General features: G+C 41.6%; 1 protein-coding gene and 1 non-coding gene across 7 annotated transcripts in view; both read right to left on the bottom strand.

The window, feature by feature from the left end:
* ESRRG (estrogen related receptor gamma) overlaps positions 1 to 16,128 on the bottom strand; it is a 693,205-nt gene that overhangs the window by 392,315 nt on the left and 284,762 nt on the right. The gene's annotated exons all lie outside the window — the stretch shown is intronic.
* Positions 13,479 to 13,550, bottom strand: TRNAC-ACA (transfer RNA cysteine (anticodon ACA)). Its single transcript has one exon. It is a non-coding gene; the product is annotated as a tRNA-Cys (tRNA).

Here is a 16,128-nt window from a genome sequence, read left to right as displayed (position 1 = left end):
TGCACTGCTGCTGAGTTTACCAGATAAATCAATAAAGATTCAAAGCGAAGAGAAATGTTTCAAAAAGAGTGCTTTTTACTTGGTCTACTTGAGACTTAAGCAATGTTTCTTTGAAATATTTTTCAGTCTGAGTCCTTCACTTTTGAAATTTATTAGTCACCAGCTCTAAAGACTTTAGTGGTAAACACTGGCTTCTTCACAGACACCACGGCTACATGCTGGCTTCTTGACACTCTCTCTTATAAAGATGTTAATAAAGAACCAATATTAGCTAATCAAGATAATGAACACAACAGTGGTAAGCAGGACACTATAAAGGAAATTCTTTGGTGTAGAAACTGTGGTACACCAATTAGCAATCAAAGACAAAAGATCAGAGGGTTATGATACAATTGTGAATATAGCTATTTATGGTCTCAATTTTTTTATTTAAAAAAATCAGAAAACCAAAATATTTTTTGCATTGGTTGTTTAACGCAAATAAATTTGCCTGTAACACAGATTTATTTCCTAGCATTTTACTGCTTATTATATATATATTGGGCTTCCCTGGTGGTTCAGATGGTAAAGAATCCACCTACAATGTGGGAGACCTGGGTTTGATCCCTCGGTTGGGAAGATCCCCTGGAGGAGGGCATGGCAACCCACTCCAGTATTCTTGCCTGGAGAATCCCCAAGGACAGAGGAGCCTGGCAGGTTACAGTCCATGGGGTCACAGAGTCAGACACGACGGAGTGACTAAGCATGCTGCTGCTGCTGCTGCTAAGTCGCTTCAGTCGTGTCCGACTCTGTGTGACCCCATAGACGGCAGCCCACCAGGCTCCCCCGTCCCTGGGATTCTCCAGGCAAGAACACTGGAGTGGGTTGCCATTTCCTTCTCCAATGCATAAAAGTGAAAAGTGAAAGTGAAATCGCTCAGTCGTGCCCGACTCTTAGTGACCCCATGGACTGCAGCCCACCAGGCTCCTCCGTCCATGGGATTTTCCAGGCAAGAGTACTGGAGTGGGTTGCCGTAGCACAGCTCACCAGGCTCCTCCGTCCATGGGATTTTCCAGGCAAAAGTACTGGAGTGGGTTGCCGTAGCACAGCATAAATATTTTGGCAATTTAACACATCTTGTTGTTTATTTCTACAGAGGTGTTTGAATCCTGGAAGTCAAGAAAAAATTTTTTTGCTGCCTTGTTTATTAATTGTTGTTGTTTAGTTGCTAAGTCACGTCTGCCTCTTTGTGACCCCATGGACAATAGCCCACCAGGCTCCTCTGTCCATGGGATTTCTCAGGCAAGAAAACTGGAATGGGTCACCATTTCCTTCTCCAGGGGATCTTCCTGACCCAGGGATTGAACCAGGAACTCCTGCATTACAGGCAGATTCTTTACCACTGAGCCACCAGGGAGGCCCTTGTTTATCAATTATAACATTCAAAATTGAACACAGGAAAACGGGCACATATATACTATAACTACACTGAATTTGAGGCTTATGAAGTTCTTAAAAACCACAGAATTGTTGAGAAAAAAAAATTTAGTTGACTAATATTTTTTTTTTTAATTAAGAAATTGAGACCATAAATAGCTAAGAATCAAATCCAAAGTCAGGAAGTCTAGCTCCAAAGATGGCACTCATTTGCCTTCATCTGTCTTCTGATTTCCTGCAAGAGTTCTTTCCAGATTAAGATTTATTTTGTCCACTTGATGGAAACACAGTTAGGTCCTTCGAACCATGTCCCTACTCACAATTTCAGGACATGGTATTCACTAGACATCCATTCCACATATTTTCTAAAGTGGGACTTTATAGAAATATCTTTAACCTCGTATAGCTAAACCCATTAGGACTCCTGCTCTTTGAAGCCAGTTTCCAAAACTGGTAACACTCCACACATTCGCCAAGGACACAACCACATGTCAAAAAAGTTTAACCCTGCCAGGTATATATTATGCTAAAGAAATGAATCAAGTTAAAGGTGGAAAATAGCTCGACTTCTTTTGTAGAGCAATGTCTATAGGACAGCTGGCTGACTAGTATCAAAATGAACTGAGAAATTCCCCAAATCCAAGCTTAACATCAGAGCTGACTCTACGCCTTTATCAGAGCCCCCAACGTGTGCTGCCAGTGGGCTTCTGAATACTCAGCGTGGATGATGTCACACCCAACCTCAAAAATGTTCAATGCTGCACATCCTTACCTACTAAATAATAAAGCCCACACTTTCGTATGATATTTGAGATCTTTCTGCTTTGTCCATTGTGTGTTCTACTTAGCAATCCCACTCAGTTTCGACAAACACCTCCACTGGAGTGTGCTCATTTTTCTCTTTCTCACACTTTGTTTTCTTTATCCACTGGGTCCCAGAAAGCTAAACACCTGTGAACACGCACCAGCCCCACCTGCACACACACTCATCTTCCCCTCACCTCCTTTGCTCACCCATCACATTTTACCTCTCTTCCAAAGACCGGGGAAGCTGGCTGGTCTTCCCAGACGTTGCTCCCTAGACCCTGAGTTCCAATGAAACTTCTTTTCCCATAAAAGTCCACAGTGTGTTGTTTTGATATCTATCTCTAGTTTTCATGCTTTTATTTCCTCTTTCCCCCTTTTCAAGCACTTCATGATATTTCCTTGATGAAATGATTCAACTGCTCATTTTTATAAGTGTTTATACCTACTAGGCGGAGAAGGCAATGGCACCCCACTCTAGTACTCTTGCCTGGAGAATCCCATGGATGGAGGAGCCTGGTAGGCTGCAGTCCATGGGGTCGCAAAGAGTCAGACATGACTTAATGACTTCATTTTAACTTTTCATTTTCATGCATTGGAGAAGGAAATGGCAACCCACTCCAGTGTTCTTGCCTGGAGAATCCCAGGGACGGGGGAGCCTGGTGGTCTGCTGTCTATGGGGTCGCACAGAGTCGGACACGACTGAAGTGACTTAGCAGCAGCAGCAGCATACCTTCTAGGACATGTATGCTTGATTGTGACATGTATAGTATGTGATACGATATGTATGATATGTGGTATATATGACATTCACACATCTAGGACATCTATGAAATATTGTGATAATCCTGCTACAGAGGATAAACCCAGACATCAGTCCATTAATTACTCTGTGAAGTAACTGGGGGTTTGACCCAGTTGGTCGCTTCTGCAGTTGCCCCCACCTTTCCTATTAGACTGTAATCTCCTTTAAGATCAGATGGTTGGCTTTTCCATCTTTATCTATCTTAATCAGGTACGCAAATGTGTATAAAACCCAAACGTAAGTGGGTACTCAATAGATGGTGCTGAAATGTATTCTACTCATCCTTCCCACTTTGACATCTCAGAGCAGGATACAGAAAAAGGGGTGCACACAGTGAAAACAGTGATCTTTGTATGGAGCTGGGGGTTGCTACTTATGATTGACAGTCTCAGCCAATGGATGCCAGTGACGGCAAGTCACATAATCCAACACGCTAGGAAGACCTCGCCCTCTGGCAATACCTGTGGACTAACAGAAAGGTCCTGGCTGGAGAGTCTACCAAATTCACTCTCTCTCAGTTAATGTCAGGCTCCATTTGGGGAGAATTATCCTCCATGTATTTTCATCCTGAAGGAAAAAAGTAACTTTTTTTTAAAAAATCTCTAGGGCATCTGATATGACTGAGTGTGTCTATGTGTTCAGTCGTGTCTGACTCTTTGAGCCCCCTGTAGCCTGCCAAGTTCCTCTGTCCACAGAATTTCCCAGGCAATAATACTGGAGTGAGCTGCCATTTCCTCCTCCAGGGGATCTTCCCAGCCCAGGGATCAAACCCACGTCTCCTGTGCTGGCAAGTGGATTTTTTTTACTGCTGAGCCACCTGAGGAGCTGAACTGATATGATACTTGGATTCAATATTCTGGAATAAAAACAACACTGTTGAAGCTGGCTTGAATCATCACAGGACTTAGGGACAAAGTGAGGTTCCTGGCAACAGTACCTAAAAAACGACAAACAGTAGTCCCGCCTTCAGTCTGAAGTCCCTGTGATGAGACTACAGTTGATTTGAATATTATTTGGTGCCAGAGTCTTGGATATGTTCTTTTGGTGAATTCTCTCATTGACTTCTTAGAAAAATCTCTGTGGGAATAATTATTTCTCCATGTGACAGATGAGAAAATTCAAAGTCTGAACAATCTAAAAAGATGGATATAAAATCTAAATGGGAAAAGAATTTGAAAAAAAAAAGTGAAAGTGTTAGTTTTTCAGTCATGTCTGACTCTTTTGTGATCCCATGAACTGTAGCCCACCAGGCTCCTCTGCCCATGGAATTTCCCAGGCAAGAATACTGAAGTGGGTAGCCACTCTCTTCTCCAGGGGATCTTCCTGACCCAGGGATCAAACCCACATCTTCTGTATTGCAGGCAGCATCTTTACCATCTGAGCTATATATAACTGAATCACTTTGGTGTACATCTGAAACTAACACAACACTGTTAATCAACTCTATTGCAACTTAAAATTTAAAAAAGTACGATATGAAATCAAAAGGAGAGTTAGGCCCTGTGGGCAACTAAAGTGGAAAATTAAATGCTTTTTTTTTTTTTTCCACAATAACTCAGGGTGGAGACCATAAACCAAGGCGAGACAAACTGGTATACAGGACCGGTGGAGGGAAGTGCTCGCTCTGCTACACATCTCTTCTTTATCCACCAATCAGCCACCCTACCATCCACTCACCTGCTCACAAATAAAGGCAACACCTATGAGCCAACTAGGTAAGCCCAGATGCAAAGGTGAGTCTACCTGGGTCTGAGTCTGCACCTGCAGAACGATTCTTAGAACAGTTGTCAACTTGCAAATCTAGTTGAGCAGGAGTTCCCTCTCCCCACCCGTCCCTCCATGAAGGATGTGTTAGGCACCTGCCTCCCCTGCCTGGCTTCCCACTCTCATCTCTTCCTCTCTCGTGTTTATGGACTTTCTCTCAATCCAAGTGAAGACAGTGGTGCTGAATAATGACAAGATGCTTCCCTCAACCCTCGCTGGAGGTAGCCAGAGAGTTTCAGTCAGCTTGGAATTCTTCAAATATCTTCTTCTTATCAAAAAGAGATGCCCTAATATTCCTGGGGCATTGTGTGGACACCTAGAGATACCAAAGGAAGCCAAGGGTTGTGATTTCCTTTTCTTTTACTGTTTCCTATCTCTCCTGGGATTATCACTCGGTTGTTTTGTTTCTTATAAAACACTTTTGATGCAAAAAAAAAATATCGCATTGAGTTTATACACAGTAGCTGAACAAATGGAGAAATGGGTGAATGGATCTCAAACTGATGTAAAGAGAAAGTTTCTGGGAAGCTTGTGTTTTATTTTCCTATATAGATATGATCAGGTGCTTAATCAGTCTGTCTCTTTCTTTCTCTTCATCCATATCTGTCTCTGTCTGTCTCTTTCTCTCTCTCACACACACGCACACACACACACACACACACTTTGGAAACAACACAAGCCATTTGAGCGTGAAGAAACATATCTTGAACTTGACCTGAAACTGCTTTTGGATCATGTTCATCTCTGACATCAAAACAGTTTCTGCCACATAGGGTCTGGGGACAAGCAACCCACAAAATAGTAGCTTATTTAAAAACCAAATTCAGCCCTTACTGAAAGTGGTGATATTTGAAGCACATACAAGTAAAACTAATTTAACCTTTGGAAAGTTATCTCAGGAGGGAAAAGTCAAAATCCCTTTATAAGATTTTTAAGCACTGCAATTATTGACAAGGGGTATATTGCTTCAGTTTTCTCCGATCAGGAAGAAAAAAAAAAAAAAGAGAGAGAGAGAGAGAAGCCCACAAGAGACATCAGCAGCTGTCAGGCTGCTTTCCAATTGCAAAGAGGTAGTTTACAGTGGGCTTGTGCCAGTCTCTTAAGACAGGGTTAAGAAGCCTTTTTAAAATGCCTCAAAAAGCCAGCTCATACATTAATCAAGTCGAACCCTCATCCATACTTACTGCAATACATCAATTACAATGTCTTTTTTTAAAAAAATAAATTCTGGTTGACAGCAGACACCTTATTAAGGCCCACTAAAATGATACAATAAGTAGAAGGCTATTAATATTGCTCTTTTTTTTCCCTCCTTGCTATTGTCTTGCTGCTCTGGTCCGCAAACAAATTCAAGCTGCATTACAATTAATGCTGGTGGAACTCCTTCTAACGACTTCCAGCTTGCTAATTTTTTACGCTAATAATAAAAAAAAGGCATTGCTATGCAAGAACGACCCCCTTTTATCATGCGAGCATAGCACACCAGAGAGTGTCTGCTATTGTTCACATGAAAGACAATTAAACCCTGGAACATCAAACCTAAAAATGACAATCTGCTAACCAGCACTGGGCATTGCTCAATGCTTTCCTTTATTTTCTGAACTCCTAGAAAAAACAATTCTCTGAAGACCTTCCTTTCCTGTTCTCCCTTAACCACCTTTTGTGGGTGGGGGGAGGAGTAAAAAAAAAAAATAACCGTTGCTGATTTATGCATCTCTGTGTAGAATTTATTAACAGTCTAAGGCCAATTTCACTACAGCCTTCTTACTGCCTGTAGGTTGAAATTCCGGACACATAAAAAAGAAAGGCACCAATATCACCTACATAGTATCCCATTTAAAAATAAACAGTAAAGGTTCTTCAAAAATGCATGCAATATGAAAGTCTAGAAGGAGAAAGAAAAATCTAATTCCGCAACTCTGTGCTACTCGTCATCTCTGGGGATTTTGCTAGAGTCACGTGGGTATTTGGAAAACTCGTCTAATCCAGGCACCAAGTTTCCACAAAGCCAGAGTCGAAAACCAACTCCCTTCCTTCTTAGCAACATAAGGATTTCTTCACCAAAACACATGCTCATTTACTGGAAAAATACCCACGATTTGAGTTTTAATTATAACATTCAGAACATAAATACAACCACTTAAAAGTTCACTGGCTTTCCCAAGTGTTTTCCACATACTGACTGAGGCTTTGTCACAGCATAAAGAGAACTGGATTCAAGTTGCAGCTGGAGTGAGTCTTGGCTTGGCCACCTGCTCATCTTGGGGTTTTGACCAAATCTGCTAACCTCCTTGAGTCTCAGTTTCTCCCTTTGTAAAACAAATAGAAAAAAAAAGGGGGCTTCTTCTTCATCTTGTAAAGATGAAACGAGAAGATGGCTGTGAAAGCTCTCTGAAAACGAAACCTCTGTGTATTGTATTGAAAAGTAAATAATTAAACGGAGTTGCTGTACGTCCTCACCAGAGTTGCACTGAAAGCTTTATTATCTGATTAGTAGTGAGTGATTCTCAAAAGCTGAGCATGACCACATCTTCTATTTAATCCACAGGTTTTCAGTAAAGGGGCCAGGCACTACGCTAGGACCTGCACGTTTGGAATTATGTTTCATTTTTACAGGAACTCTCCATGGTAGGTGTGATATTCCATACTTACAAATGAAGAAACTGAAGCCCACAAAGACTGAATGATTTGCCTAAGAGGCAGAGCTGAGATTTAGGTCTCAGCACAATTTGTGACCCAACCTAAGACACGCACCTTGGAAAGCTTCTTCTGTGGGAGAGCAGGTCTGTGAAGCAAGGGTCAGAGATAAAAACTGTGCTGTAATGTCAGCTCTGACATCATTGGCTCTGAAACCTTGGACCAGCCCTTCAGCTCTCAGTTTTTGTATCTGTAAAATACAGATAACATTTCTGCCCAGGGGTGGTTGTGAGGATCAAATAAGCTAACCCAATGTTCCTGGTAATAGCAAGTACTTAATTAATGTGGGGGCTTCCCTGGTGGCTCAGACAGTAGAGAATCCACCTGCAATTCGGGAGACCGGGGTTTGATCCCTGGGTTGGGAAGATCTCCTGGAGAAGGGAATGGCTACCCACTCCCGTATTCTTGCCTGGAGAATTCTGTGGACAGAAGAGCCTGGTGGGCTATAGTCCACAGGGTCTCAAAGAGTTGGACACAACTGAGCAACTAACACATACTCACACAATGTGAACAAATGTTATTGCCCATATTCTCCTGGAGAAAGAAATGGCAACCCACTCCAGTATTCTTGCCTGGAAAATCCCATGGACGGAGGAGCCTGGTAGACTACAGTCCATGGGGTCGCAAAGAGTTGGACACAACTGAAATACTAGGTAATAAACTTTAACATATAAAATGAGAATTAAACAAGGATCAGTAACTTCTACATTTAGCCAAAGTAGGGAAGCAGAGACCACATTTCAGTTCAGTTCAGTCACTCAGTTGTGTCCAACTCTTTGCGATCCCATGGACTGCAGCATGCCAGGCTTCCCTGTTCATCACAGACTCCTGGAGCTTGCTCAAACTCATGTTCATTGAGTCGATGATGCCATCCAATCATTTCATTCTCTGTCGTCCCCTTCTCCTCCTAGCTTCAATCTTTCCAAGCATCAGGATATTTTCTAATGAGTCAGTTCTTTGCATCAGGTGGCCAAACTATTGGAGCTTCAATTTCAGCATCAGTCCTTCCAGTTAATATTCAGGACTGATTTCCTTTAGGATCGACTGGTTTGATCTCCTTGCAGTCCAAGGGACTCACAAGAGTCTTCTCTAGTACCACAGTTTGAAAGCATCAATTCTTCAGTGCTCAGCTTTCTTTATGGTCCAACTCTCACATCCATACATGACTACTGGAAAAACCATAGCTTTGACTAGACAGCCTTTTGTCAGCAAAGTAATGTTTCTGTTTTTTTAATAATGCTGTCTAGGTTGGTCATAGATTTTTTTTTCCAAGGAGCAAGTGTCTTTTAATTTCATGGCTGTAGGCACCATCTGCAGTGATTTTGGAGCCCAAGAAAATAGTCTCTCACTGTTTCCATTGTTTCCCCATCTATTTGCCATGAAGTGATGGGACTGGATGCCACAATCTTTGTTTTTTGAATGTTTAGTTTTAAGCCAGCTTTTTCACTCTTCTCTTTCATTCTCATCAAAAGGCTCTTTAGTTCCTCTTCATTTTTTGCCATAAGGGTGGTGTCATCTGCATATGTGAGGTTTTTGATATTTCTCCCAGCAATCTTGATTCCAGCTTGTGCTTCATCCAGCCCAGCATTTTGCATGATGTACTCTACATATGTTAAGTAGGCAGGATGACAATATACAGCCTTGACGTACTCTTTCCCAATTTGGAACCAATCCGTTGTTCCATGTCTGGTTCTAACTGTTGCTTCTTGAACTGCATACAGATTTCTCAGGAGGCAGGTAAGGGATCACATTAACCACTCATTTCAGCTTGCTGCCCGGAGAGAAGGTCCAGGCTATATGCAAAAACATGAAGTCCAGCAGACTCCTTCAATTAAGAAGATAAAGTTTAGGACTTTCCAGGTGGTCCAGTGGTTAAGAATCTGACTGACAACGCAGGGGACACGAGTTCAATCCCTGGTCCAGGAAGATTCCACGTGCTGCGGGGTGCGTGTACCTAAACCCGTGTACCTCAACGACCGAAGCCTGTGTCCCCTAGAGCCCGTGCTCCATAACAAGAAAAGTGCTTCAATGAGAAGGCCACAGCACAGCCGGGGAGTAGCCCCCAGTCACTGCAACTAGAGAAGGCCCACACGCAGCAACAAAGACCCAGCACAGCCATACATAAAGAAATAAATGAAATTTAAAAAAAAAGAAGACTAAGTTGAAAATCTGGGGAGGTCAAGGCAGCTAGAGCTTGTAGGATGGAGCACTGGAGAAGACAGTGCTGCACCGACAACTCCGCAGACCTGCAGATGGTGCCCTTCAAATATTCAGCTGAATGTCAATCAGCACAGGTGCTTAAAGAAACTACCAATGGCCAGGAAAGGCCCATTCAAAAAGATGAGCAATAACAGTGCCCAGTGCTCACACAAGGCCAGGAATTATACCTGTGCCCATCAGTCAGAATCAGACTGGAAAAGCCTCATGATTCATGGAGCATTATAAGATATACAGCAAGGCCTTGACTCAACAGCAGGAAATAATTAGCTCCAGACTGAGTTTTGTTTCACTTAAGTTAGAGATGAGATCCTAAAGTATCAAACTTTTTTCAAGTACCTGAAGTGCATCTCAAAACAAGGTTCAAGAATATTAATTGAAATACAAAATATACAGTACACAGCAAGGTAAATTCTCACTGTCTGGCATCCAATCAGAAGTTACCAGACATTTTTAAAAAGTTTCAGTTGAAAACTCCAACTTTTAAAAAGCTCCAACATAAAACTCCAATTGAGGAGAAAAAAAATCAGTTAATTGAGATAGATGCAAAACTGATCTGGAGTTACAATTAGCAGACAAGGACATTAAAACAGTTATAGTAACTAATAGTTTATGTGTTCAAAAGCAGAGGAAAGGGAGATTTATAAGCCTACAGATCAATGAATCTCCACAAACCCCAACATAAGAAGCATAAAAATTCTATACCAAGATGTGTCATAATCAAGTTGCTCAAAATTGTCTATAAAGAGAAAGTCTTAAAAGCATCCAGAGATAAACACATTAGGACAGAGACAAGAAGGTAAGTCTGACAGCAAATTCGTCAGTGGAAACACTGCAAGTAAGAAAACAGTGGATCAGCATATTTAAATTGCTGAAATAAAAATAACTTTCAAAAACAAAGCCCCCCCAAAAAAATACCTTTACAGACATACAAAGGCTGAAACAACTCATTACTAGCAGACTGGCACTACAAAAATATTAAAAGAAATTCTCCAGACATTATACCAGATGGAAATACAGATTTGCACAAAGGAATGAAGAGCAGCTACATGGGTAAATATAGTTTTTTTTTTAATTATTATTTTCATTTCTTTAAATGATAATTTACTGTTTAAACAAAGAGTAATAATAACAATGTAGTGTGGGGCTTATGATATTTATAAAAGCAAAACATACGACAATAGCACAAAGGCCAAGAAGGAGAAAACTGAAAGTACTATACTGTCTGTCTCAAACTATAAAGTGGCATAATATTACTTGCGCATAGCCTATGATAAGTAAAAGATGTAAACTATAAATCCTAAAGCAATCATACAACAACAAAGACTTATAGCTAATAACTAACAGAGGTAATAAAATAGAATCATAAAAGTACTCAATCCATAAGATGGCAAAAAGGGAGAAAGGAAACAAAGAAAAGATGGAATAAATAGGAAAGAAATAGCAAGACACTACATTTAAACGTAACCATGTGAATTGCCACATTAAATATGTGTTCTGCTGCTGCTAATTTGCTTTAGTCGTGTCCGACTCTGTGGACCCCATAGACGGCAGCCCACCAGGCTCCCCCGTCCCTGGGATTCTCCAGGCAAGAGTACTAGAGTGGATTGCCATTTCCTTCTCCAATGCATGAAAGTGAAAAGTGAAAGTGAAGTCGCTCAGTCGTGTTCGACTCTTAGCGACCCCATGGACTGCAGCCTACCAGGCTCCTCCATCCATGGGATTTTCCAGGCAAGAGTCCTGGAGTGGGGTGCCGTTGTCTTCTCTGAAATATGTGTTCTACATATCCCAATTAAAAGATATTGTCAGATTCCATTAAAAAACATATCCCAATTAAAAGATATTGTCAGATTCCGTTAAAAAAAAGTAAAATCCAACAATATGATGCCCACAAGAAACATACATAGGAGAAACTTTCTGTGACTTGGTTAGAATGTTTTCTTTTAGTTACAAAATGAAAATAATAATCCGTAAATGATTAAACTGATAAGTCAACTTCATAAAAATTAAAAATGCATGCCCTTTGAAACACAGTGTCCAGAAAATGAAAAGACAAGCCAACTCTGGCAGAATATATTGCAAATCATAAAATCCAGTTAAGGACTTGTATCTATAATATATAAAGAACTAACAAAAATCAACAAAAAAACCTACTATAAAAGTGGGCAGAGATTTGAGTAGACACTCCAACAACAAAGATACACAAATGACAAATGAGCACATGAAAAGATACTCACCATCATTAATCACTAGAGAAATGCAAAGTAAAGCCACAGTTATATACTAATACTGTGGTGTTGGAGAAGACTCTTGAGAGTCCCTTGGACTGCAAGGAGATCCAACCAGTCCATCCTGAAGGAGATTAGCCCTGGGATTTCTTTGGAAGGAATGATGCTAAAGCTGAAACTGCAGTACTTTGGCCACCTCATGCATAGAGTTGACTCATTGGACGAGACTGATGCTGGGAGGGATTGGGGGCAGGAGGAGAAGGGGACAACAGAGGATGAGATGGCTGGATGGCATCACTGACTCAATGGACGTGAGTCTGAGTGAACTCCGGGAGTTGGTGATGGACAGGGAGGCCTGGCATGCTGCGATTCATGGGGTCGCAGGGAGTCGGACACGACTGAGTGACTGAACTGAACTGACACACCTATTAGAAGGAATGCAATTAAAAAGCCTGAATATATCAAGGATTTCTTTAGAACAAATGGAACTCTCATGCACTGTCACTGAGAATGCAAAATGGTACAACTGCTTTGGAAAACAATTTGGCAGTTTCTTATAAAGCCAAATATACATGTGACGTACGATCCATTCCTAAATTCACCCAAAGAGAAATGAAAGCCTATGTCCATACAAAGACTTGTCCCCAAATGTTCACAGTAGTTTATTTGTCAACATTCCAAACTGGAAACACGATGAAAGCTCATCAATAGATTACTGGATGAGCAGAATGTATTATATCCATACAGTCATAGAGTATGCAGTAATAAAATGGAGCTGTCACTGCAATGACATGGATAAATGTTAAAGTAATGATGCAGAGTGAAAGAAACTAGACCAAAAAGAATACATACTCTAAGATTCCACTTATTTAAAACTCTGGAAAATGTGAATTTATCTCTAGAGACAGCTGATAAATGGTTGCCCCAGGTTGGGGAGATTAGGCCTGTAAGAGGTCAGAGGGAAGAAGTGCAAAGAGGGACAAGACAACTTGTAGGGCGATATATCTGATCATTACCTTGATAACAGTGTTGGTTTCAAAAGTACATATGGATGTTAAAACTGCTATATCTCAATAGAGCTGTTGAAAACAGATAGGATCATTGTCCACAAGGAACTAAAAATCTGCTTATTGAAATAAAGCATACACAAAAATAATGTAATGAATAAGAAAGATAGTGTTTCCCACAGAAAACATGAATAGTACCCAACAGTGTTCTTACAAGTTCCTGTGTATCAGAATCAACCGGAGGGAGTGTTAAAACATGGGCTTGCCGGATCCAAGATCTAGAGTTTCTAATTCAGTAGGTCTGGGATGGGACTTAACAATTTGTATTTTAAACTAGCTCTCTGGTCTTTCATACAAGCTGCATTGGCTTAGAGACAATCACCACTCTTTCAGAAAACAGTCAAATCTCAAAGTGAATGAAGTCCCTCAGTCGTGTCCGACTCTCTCTGACCCCATGGACTGTAGCCTACCATGCTCCATCCATGGGATTTTCCAGGCAAGAGTCCTGGAGTGGGTTGCCATTGCCTTCTCCAGAGGATCTTCCCAACCCAGGGATTGAACCTGGGTCTCCCGCATTGTAGGCAGACGCTTTACCATCTCAGCCACCAGGGAAGTCTATTAAATCTCAAACTTATGAGTAAATTAAGAGTCAGGCAAGGATATGGTTCTATTAGTCAAACTCCAGTTTCTGCTCTATTTTAGCTTTTCTCTTATAGCCTTTTGAGAAATAGTTACTGTGGTAAATCAGAAGTGATAAAGATGCAATCATCTCTCAGTATCCATGGGGGGTTGCTTCCAGTACCCCCTGCAGATACTAAAATCCACGGATGCTCACGTCCCTCACATATTTAGTATCTCTTTCTCGATCATGGGCTTTGGTGCTCACTATTTCCTTTGAGTGTAACACCTTTTATCCCTCATGCTTACTTTTATCTGGCTAATTCTAATTCATCCTTTAGGGCTGAGTTTAGACATACATCAGTCTGTGAAGAACTTTCTCTGGCATACTCCTATACCCAGCCTTCTGCTCAGGCAAATTTTCTGCTCCTCTAGTCCGTATTTCATGCCCCTACCTAGCACTCCCCGGGGTTGACCCTTGAGTTCATCTTCTAAATCAGTTTACCATGCTCATCCCATTTCTTTCTATTTCTCAAAAAACTAATTTATTTCTCTTTCGTTGACTGCAGTAGCATTTGGGACATTTCAGCATTCTTGATTCTCTCTGAGTTACCAAGCCAGTCAGGGAGAGAGAAGGAAGAAAAGAGGGGTAACAAAAATCTAGAATCATAAAGTGGGATAGGAAGGACAGGGGATGAAATTGTAAATCCACAATATCACATGCACACACAAACTATGTGGGGGATGCTGACGATTATTACTCAAAGGGTAGTAATTTCAAGTGGTACCAATCTTTAACCCAGATTGGATCACAGGACAAATCAAGCTTCCCAGTTCATACTCATGCATTTGACATATTTATGGTCTGCTTTTATAGTTTTTGATCACAATTTCTAGGAGGCAGCTAGTCCCTAAATCAACAAGTCAGTAAAAAGCAACTAAAGTTCCAGTCCTGTTAACAGAACTACCTACGAGGAGGTCAGCACTGTTTGGAACACATTTAAAACATTTATGAGAGCCACCGAAAAATGTCTGTTCATGAAACCAGGTTACATTAAGCATCCTGACTGTATTTTTCCACAACTCTAGACTTTGGTTACAGCAGCCCAAAACAAGGGTTGAAGAAAAAGAATAAAAGTGATCCAGAAAAAAAAAAAAAAAACTTTCCTGAAAATTTTTGTTTCAACCAGAGGGATGGAAGTTCTGAGGACAAAAAGCAAAGTCAAGGACACCAGGGACATCTGTCTTAGGAAGGGCAGTTGTCACATCACACTCAGGGGTTGAGAGTCAGGGTGGCTTTCCTGTGGCTCAGATGGTAAAGTCTGTCTGCAATGTAGAAGACCCAGATGTGATCCCTGGGCCAGGAAGATCCCCTGGAGAAGGAAATGGCCCTCCACTCAGTATTCTTGCCTGGAGAATCTCATGGACAGGGGAGCCTGGCGGGCTCCAGTGGGGTCACAAAGAGTTGGTTGCAACAGAGGAACTAAACACACACACAGAGTCAGGGTGGACTATTCAGTCTGACTTCAGCAGGGAGCGTCTGTCCACTTCAGGAGACGCTGCCTAGAGGTTCAGGCTTAGAAGAACAACCCCAGTTCTCTGGGAAGGTCCGCCAACATTTGGAAGGTAGGATTATTAGGGGAAGCACACTGATTGAAACCGCCCACCCTGGCCAGGCACCATAGTAACCATTGGCATGAGTTGTTTTATGACAGGAGATCCTGATAAGGTATAATATGGAACTAATAAGCCACCACCAACAGGAAGAGTCCGGAAAGGTCGAAAGGAGACACCACGTGTCCGTCCACTTCCCAGAATCCCTCTCGCTAGCATCCATCTTGGCTGAGCGATGTGTGTGCCACCAGGAAAGACTCTGAATTAGAATGATTGGCCAAAGACCACCCGGAAACTAATCCCATCACTATAAAACCCGAGACCGCGAGCCACGCGGCACAGCAGTTCTCCTGGGTTCCCTTACCCTACTGCTCTCCGCCCGGGTGCCCTTTCCCAATAAAATCTCTTGCTTTGTCAGCATGTGTCTCTCCTTGGACAATTCATTTCTGAGTGTTAGACAAAAGCCCAGTTTTGGGCCCTGGAAGGGGTCCACCTTCCTGCAACAGGATGGCATTAAATAACCACAGCCCAGCAAAGAAGCTAACCTGGGAAAACTGACTTACAGATTCTACCACTGCAACAGCCAACAGTTGGAGGCCACATCCCCAAAAGTATGACAATCCCAGCCTCTTGCACAACAGGAACTGACCTAGAAAAACCTTTATTCCCCTGCCAAATAAAAAAATCTGGTTCCCAAAAGCAAAGAATACTTTGACTTCACACTCTTTCTGGTGGACCTTATTTTGATGATTATATGATGAATGAAGGGGAAAAAAAAGGCTGGACTCTGACTAGGAAAGTTTGTCATAAGGTTTCCCATAATCTTGACTTCTTTTATGCTCTGCAGGAAAAAAAAAAAAAGATTACCAAAAAGGAATAAAGAGCACTAACCAAAGAAATTTCTCTCTCCCAAATTTGCAGCACCTCTGAACTTCCTTGAAAGGGAAGGACAAAGCAG

This window comes from Bos mutus, chromosome 16 (genome assembly GCF_027580195.1).
Source record: "Bos mutus isolate GX-2022 chromosome 16, NWIPB_WYAK_1.1, whole genome shotgun sequence".
NCBI lineage: Eukaryota > Metazoa > Chordata > Mammalia > Artiodactyla > Bovidae > Bos > Bos mutus.
This window is presented reverse-complemented; position numbering and strand designations above follow the sequence as displayed.